The sequence below is a fragment of the Plecotus auritus genome, assembly GCF_963455305.1.
Source record: "Plecotus auritus genome assembly, chromosome: 5".
NCBI lineage: Eukaryota > Metazoa > Chordata > Mammalia > Chiroptera > Vespertilionidae > Plecotus > Plecotus auritus.
This window is the reverse complement of record NC_137776.1, coordinates 101629451-101637359: the sequence shown is the minus strand read 5'-3', so window position 1 is coordinate 101637359 and position 7909 is coordinate 101629451. Positions and strand designations below refer to the sequence as shown.

At 46.6% G+C, this 7909-nt stretch overlaps 1 pseudogene across 1 annotated transcript; it reads right to left on the bottom strand.

Moving 5' to 3' along the window:
* Positions 1 to 5862: 5862 nt before the first annotated feature.
* LOC308248269 (protein SPT2 homolog) lies at positions 5863 to 7118 on the bottom strand (annotated as a pseudogene). Its single transcript has one exon. The product of its transcript is annotated as a protein SPT2 homolog (transcript).
* Between the last annotated feature and the right edge of the window lie 791 nt (positions 7119 to 7909).

The window sequence follows — 7909 nt, the reverse complement described above, 5'->3', positions numbered from 1 at the left end:
AGAACAAAGTAGGAGGGATCTCAATACCAGATATCAAGCTGTATTACAAACTCACTGCTCTCAAAACTCCCTGGTACTGGTACAAGAACATACATATAGATCAATGGAACAGAACAGAGAACCCAGAAATGGACCCAAGCCATTATGTTCAGTTAATATTTGACAAAGGAAGCAAGAGCATACAATGGAGTCAAAACAGTCTTTTCAATAAATGGTTGGGGAAATTGGACAGATAAATGCAATAAAATGAAACTAGAACACCAACTTACATCCTACACAAAAATAAACTCAAAATGGATAAAGGACTTAAATGTAAGATAGGAAACCATAAAAATATTAGAGGAATCCACAGGCAGCCATATCTCAGACATATGCCAAAGCAATATCTTCACTGATATAGCCCCTAGGGCAATGGAAACTAAAGAGAAAATAAACAAATGGGACTACATCAAAATAAAAAGCTTCTGCACAACAAACGAAATCATCAAGAAAACAACGAGAAAGCCCACTGCATGGAAGAACATATTTGCCAATGTTATCACCGATAAGAGTTTAATCTCCAACATTTACAGGGAACTCATACAAATTAACCAAAGGAAGACAAACAACCCAATCAAAAAATGAGCAACAGATCTAAATAGATATTTTTCATAGGAGGACAGAAGGAAGGCCAAGAGACATATGAAAACATGCTCAAAGTCACTAATCATCCGAGAGATGCAAATCAAAACGACAATGAGGTACCATCTCACACCTGTCAGAATGGCAATCATCAAAAAGTCAACAAATGACAAGTGTTGGCAGGACGCAGAGAAAAAGGAACCCTCATGCACTGCTGGTGATAATGCAGACTGGTGTAGCCACTGTGGAGAACAGTATGGAGTTTCCTCAAACAACTAAAAATGGAACTGCCATTTGACCCAGTGATCCCACTTCTAGGACTGTATTCCAGGAAACTAGAAACACCAGTCAGAAAGAATATATGCACCCCTATGTTCATAGCAGAACAATTTACAATAGCTAAGATGTGAAACAGCCTAAGTGCCCATCAGCAGGTAAGTGGATTAAAAAACTGTGGTACATCTACACAATGGAATACTATACTGCTGTAAAAAGGAAGGGACTCCTACCATTTGCAACAGCATGGATGGTCCTGAAGAGAAAGATAAATATCACATTATCTCACTCATTTGTGAAATATAATGAACAACATAAACTAATGAACAAAAATAGATCCAGAGACTTAGAGGCATCGAACAGACCATCTAACCTCAGAGGGAAGGCAGGGGAGGGTGGGAGGGTGAGGTAAGAGATGAACCAAAGGACTTGTATGTGTGCATAACGAATGGACAAAGACAATAGGGAGTGAGGGCATGTGCTGAGGGGGTGGGAGCCGCCAGGGAGAGGCCAATTGGGGAAATGGAGACATATGTAATACTTCAAACAATAAAGAATTTTAAAAAATTAAAAGAAACCTCTGGTAAAGTTCTCTTCTTACACCAGTGTTTTCCAACTAAATCTTTTAGAAAGGAATTGGAGACAATTTTTATTTCTTAACAATGAGCTTAAAATCAGTACATCCAATGCAAAATTTTGGTACTCTTTGAAACTTTATTTATTTATTTATTTTCTCTCGATACGCATGAATTTAGCATTTGTTTTATTGCCATTAATTGCTTAGGAATTTTAAGATAAAAATACAAAGTCATTAACATCAAGAGACACAAGGACACTTTGGATTCCAAAATATCTTTATGATGGGGGAGTAAGGGGAACCTCACGTGTCACTTGCTTAGTTTTTAAACTATTACTCTTTCAATTCTAATCTTTGAATAAAATATTTTTTCTACAACATAAAATGACTTTGATAAAAATCAGCACAGTAACATTGTCTATTTTACAATAAATCTGTAAGGAAAATTTGGAAAAGAATATTCTTACACCATATAACATAATTTGTTTTTTTACATGAAATTTTTTTGTTAATTGTCTAATCACCTAAATCAGTGAATAAGAATGCTCAGCTTCCAATCCATGAATATAGAATACAATATAATTTATTCTACATTTTACTTCAAAGTCACAGAGATGACATCCATCCTATCTAATAAAAGAGTGATATGCAAATTGACCGTACCTCCGCTATGCCCACAAGCCACGCCCACCAGCCAATCAGGAGTGAGTATGCAAATTAATGCAACCAAGTTGGCTGCGGCCACAGAGAGAGCAGGAAGCTTGGGTTTCTCGAGCAATGGAGGAAGCCAAGCTTTCCTGCAGACCCTGGCCAGCCCAGGCCTCTGCTTAAGGCTACAAAGTTTCAGTTATAGAAGATAAATAAATCCCAGATACCAGGGCCTCCGCTTGGGTTGCCGGGGGGCGTGCCTGGCCTGCAAACCACCACAGGCCCCTCACCCAGGCTGCCCTATGCCCCAAGAGAACCCCCACCCTGATCCGGGACACCCTTCAGGGCAAACCAGCCGGCCCCCACCCGTGCACCAGGCCTCTATCCTATCTAATAAAAGAGTAATGTGCAAATTGACCATCACTCCAACACACAAGATGGCTACGCCCATGTGGTCAAAGATGATTGCCCCCATGTGGACACAAGATGGCCGCCACAAGATGGCCAGCAGGGGAGGGCAGTTGGAAGGGACCAGGTCTGCAAGGGAGGGCATTTGGGGGCGATCAAGCCTGCAGGGGAGGGCAGTTAGGGGTGACCAGGCCAGCAGAGGAGGGAAGTTGGGGGTGATGGGGTCAGCAGGGAATGGCAGTTGGGGGGGACCCAGGCCTGCAGGAAAGAGCAGTTAGGGGTGACCAGGCCTGCAGGGGAGGGCAGTGAGGGGCAAACAGGCTGGCAAGGGAGCAGTTAGGCATCAATCAGGCTGGCAGGGGAGTGGTTAGGGGGTGATCAGGCTGGCAGGCAGAAGCAGTTAGGGGCAATCAGGAAGGCAGGCAGGCGAGCAGTTGGGAGCCAGCAGTCCTGGATTGTGAGAGGGATATCCGACTGCGCGTTTAGGCCAGGATCGGGCCTAAACGGGCAGTCGAACATCCCTCAAGGGGTCCCAGATTGGAGAGGGTCAAGCTGAGCTGAGGGACACACACCCCCGTGCAAGAATTTCGTGCACCGGGCCTCTAGTATAATTATAAAACCTACTCTACATTTTCAAGTTCTCAATCCAAATATATAGACTAGAACAGGTCACTTTATTACTGACAACATTCATGGAAGGGCCAGATTACTCATAAAAAGACAAAATAAGTTGCCGAAACCGGTTTGGCTCAGTGGATAGAGCGTCGGCCTGCGGACTGAAAGGTCCCGGGTTCGATTCCGGTCAAGGGCATGTACCTTGGTTGCGGGCACATCCCCAGTGGGAGGTGTGCAGGAGGCAGCTGATCGATGTTTCTCTCTCATCGATGTTTCTAGCTCTCTATCCCTCTCCCTTCCTCTCTGTGAAATATCAATAAAATATATAAAAAAAAAAAAAAAGACAAAATAAGTTTGATTGGGAGCTGGCCATTGCCCTACTCACCCATCAACAGAATTATGGAAGTCAAGAGGCAATATTTTTTCCTTTTTAAAATAGCAAAGGAACAAAAGAAGATTGGCTGTCTGTTGAGTGGGCCCCACATTAGAGTATATAGCTCATCAGGATCAAAGCTGGCACCTGTGAGCAGTTAACTTCCTAAGAGCACTCACTGGGCATTATGTCATCTGTACTACAGCTTTCACCGTGGAAGGTATTTGAAAATACTTTATGCTCAAAATATACACTGAGTGGCCAGATTATTATGATCTCTAAATGCATAATAATCTGGCCACTCAGTGTATATCCTATATTATTAAAAGCTAATATGCAAATTGTCCCCTTGACCAGCAGGCAGGCCAGCCAACCACCCATGTCCCTTCCCCCTGGCCAGGCTGGCCGGACCACACCCATGGACAAATTCATGCACTCACTGGGCCATATATATGAGTGTGTGTGTGTGTGTGTGTGTGTGTGTGTGTTTACGTATATATATATACTAGAGGCCAAGTGCATGAAATTCTTGCATGGGGGGGTGTGTCCCTCAGCCCAGCCTGCACCCTCTCCAATCTGGGACCCTTCGAGGAATGTCCGACTGCCCGTTTAGGCCCGAACCTAGGATCAGGCCTAAACGGGCAATCGGACATCCCTCTCACAATCCAGGACTGCTGGCTCCCAACTGCTTGCTTGCCTGCCTTCCTGATTGCCCCTAACCACTTCTGCTTGCCAGCCTGATCACCCCCTAACCACTCCCCTGCCAGCCTGATTGATGCCTAACTGCTCCCTTGCCAGCCTGTTTGCCCCTCACTGCCCTCCCCTGCAGGCCTGGTCCCCCGCAACTGCTCTCCCCTCCAGGCCTGGTACCCCCCCAACTGCCATTCCCTGCCGACTCCATCACCCCCAACTTCCCTCCTCTGCTGGCCTGGTCACCCCTAACTGCCCTCCCCTGCTGGCCATCTTGTGGCGGCCATCTTGTGTCCACATGGGGGCAATCATCTTTGACCACATGGGGGCAGCCATCTTGTGTATTAGAGTGATGGTCAATTTGCATATTATTCTTTTATTAGATAGGATTAGATTGCATAGAGGCCTGGTGCATGGGTGGGGGCTGGCAGGTTTGCCCTGAAGGTTGTCTCGGATCAGGGTGGGGGTTCTCTTGGGCTGTGGGGCAGCCTGGGTGAGGGGACTGTGGTGGTTTGCAGGCTGGCCACGGCCCCCGGTGACCCAAGCAGAGGCCCTGGTATCTGGTATTTATTTATCTTCTATAATTGAAACATTGTAGCCTTGAGTGGAGGCCAAGGCAGGCCAGGGCTGCGGAAACTTGGCTCCCTCCATCGTCAGAGGCAACTCAAGCATCATGCTCTCTCCAGCTCCGTGGCTGCCGCAATTTTTGTTGGGATTTATTTATCTTCTATAATTGAAACTTTGTAGCCTTGAGCGAATGCCTGGGCCAGCCAGGGCAGGCAGAAAGCTTGGCTTCCTCTGTTTCTGGGGAAACCCAAGCCTCCTGCTCTCTCTGTGGCTGCAGCCATCTTGGTTGGGTTAATTTGCATACTCACTTTTGATTGGCTGTTGGGCATGGCTTGTGGGAATAGCGGAGGTACGGTCAATTTGAATATTACTCTTTTATTTGATAGGATATATATATATACTGAGTGGCCAGAAAATTATGCGTTCAGAGATCATAATAATCTGGCCTCTCAGTGAATAGTATCCATTCTTTGTCCTCGAGGATCCAAGTATCTATACTAATAAAAACCTAGGTGGCACTCGCATGTGACGTTGACACAAGATGGCTGCCACAAGATGGCCAAGTGCACAGAGGAGGCGGGGCCCAGCAGCAACTTCGTGTGGTGAGGCCTGGGGGGTCCCAGCATCTCCTCCATCTCACGCAAAGCAGGCGGGTCCCGGTGGAGAAGGCAGGTTGTGCCCGGGGAGGGCAGTTGGGGGGAATCAGGCCAGCTGGGGAGCAGTTAGGTGTCAATCAGGCCGGCAGGGGAGTGGTTAGGGGGTGATCAGGCTGGCAGGCAGAAGTGGTTAGGGGCAATCAGGCAGGCAGTCAGGTAGGCAGGCAAGTGGTTATGAGCCAGCAGTCCTGGATTGTGAGAGGGATGTCCAACTGCCGGCGTAGGCCCGATCCTGTACATCCCCCAAGGGGTCCCAGATTGGAGAGAGTGCAGGCCGGGCTAAGGGACACCTTCCCCCACCCCTGTGCATGAATTTCATGCACTGGGCCACTAGTAAATATAAAATGGTAATGGGCTTCTTCAGTCCAAAGGCAGGACTTCTTTGCAGTAGAGTGTCTCCAGTGTTTCACAAAAGTAAATAAAAGCAGCAGCTAACGTCTTTTCAGCTTCTTGACCTCTCCGCATTTTGTTGCTTCTTCCTCCCATCTCATTTCCTCTAAGTCATCTTGCATACCTGGTCTTAAACTCTTTGCTCCTTCATCTTTGTATTTTTTTTTTTTCATCATAGCCAAAGAATATGCTTAGATATTTCTTCCTGAGACTCTCCTTCATCTTTGATAAAATCTTCCATTTTGGAGTCATAGTTCTCATCTTCCTCCTTTTCATATTCTCACTGTCTTTTGTAACCACCAGGGAAGGGAAACCCTTGAGAACGTTGGGCAGATCTGTAGCCAGCTCCATTCATCTGTCCATTGGTGGGCCAGGTAATGATATTCTTAGAAGATATTGTTTCTGAGACAAAAGTGCATTTGGGCTTATGGGGGGATCTAAGCTACTAACTATTCACCCAGGTCCCAAGCTGCTCACTGGTCTTCTAGGGCCTGAACTGCTGACAGTCTGTCCAGCTGAAACTGTGCCACTTACTGATCGCCCAGAGCCACTGACTGACCGCTTGGGGGGCACTGAGCCACTCATTGGTCATCGGTTATGTGGATTGTGCACAGGCCACCACCCAGAGTCACCAGAACTGACCACTGACTTCCTAGAACCACCTGAGCCACTGATGGGTCATCCAGAGCCACCTGTACTGCTGACTGTCCTTCCAGGAGGATTTAAGTCACTGGCTGGCTTCTTGGTCCCAGTGATTGATCGCTCAGGTCCTGAGCTGGAGCTGCCATTCTGGTGCCTGGGCATGGAGCCAGAACTAACCATAGGCTGAAGACTCCCTGTGATGGGCTGCCCAGGAACTGGGCTGGAGCTGCTGCCTGATGGCCTGACACTTGGACTCTTAGCCTTATGTGGGGAGACCACAGGTCCAGGTCTGGAATGGCTAGGATAGAGAGGACATTTTTGGCTGTGTGCTCAGTAACAGATTTCTGAGTTCCTTTAGCAGAAGTCTTTGGAACACTTGGTGAAAAGGTGCTCAGTGGGTCTTTCCAGCCCCATTGAAAAGAGGCCTGTCATGGTCCTTCTGAAGTGAGGCTTGGGAACAGTTGCTAGATCCTACTTTGGTCCTCTTTCCTGGCATGGATTTGGATGAAAACAAACCTAAATGTTTCATATTATCTGTGTGGGGTCTGGATTTATTCTCAGCATGAGGAAGGGGAGTACCTTTGGAAGAAGGATGCTGGTCCCTGGAAACTCTGCTAGGTATTGTGCCCATACTTTCAGTATGAGAGGGCACCATTTTGGTCAGAGGTAGTCCTGCATCTGCTTCAGGCTTCTTTTTCATATGTCTTCATTCAAGAAGTTTTCACTCCCTAAGTTCTTGTGCAATCATAGGCCACTTTTCTGTGTGTTTTTTTTTTCACTACCTTGATTTCCACTGGTTCATACTGTTGGAAGCTAGCCATTGTCTTCCCTATCAGAAAAGTGTAAACAAGGAATGCAGAAGGCTCATCAACCTTGAGCTCTGGCAAGGGCCAAAGCTATGCACTGATTGTTTAGTTGAGACAATGGTGGCTCAAGCAATTTCCTGACCAACTAGACTCAAAGATTTCTTTACTAATATTTACTGACCTTTAAGATAGTCTTTCTGTTACCAGAATTGCCTGACTGACTAAGGGCAATATGTGTATCTAAAATTGAATAAAAGGCTGGCAGGGCCTGGGCACCAGTGAAGTCCTTGCCCTTGCATTGGACTCTCTGCCTGGCCCCCCATTATTTCCCAATTATTATTTCTTGTCTTGTCTCATCATTTGACCACGGCCATTCTTCAGATCCCAAACCCTGAGCCATGCGGGACATGGACTCTCACATCTGGCACCTTGAATGATGGATGTCTGGAAAAGAAGATTTGCCTGGAGCACAGAAACTAAGTTTCACCAGCAAGGTGGGGAAAAAGAATTCACTGGGTAGGTGGGGAAATTTGCCGCGTGCAAAGCCCACAGCCAGCTGCAGAAGTCGAGATCTGTAAGTAGGGTGGCAATATCTTTTTTTAGCCTGGCTAATAGGGCAGAATTTGTCAAAAGGGGAGAA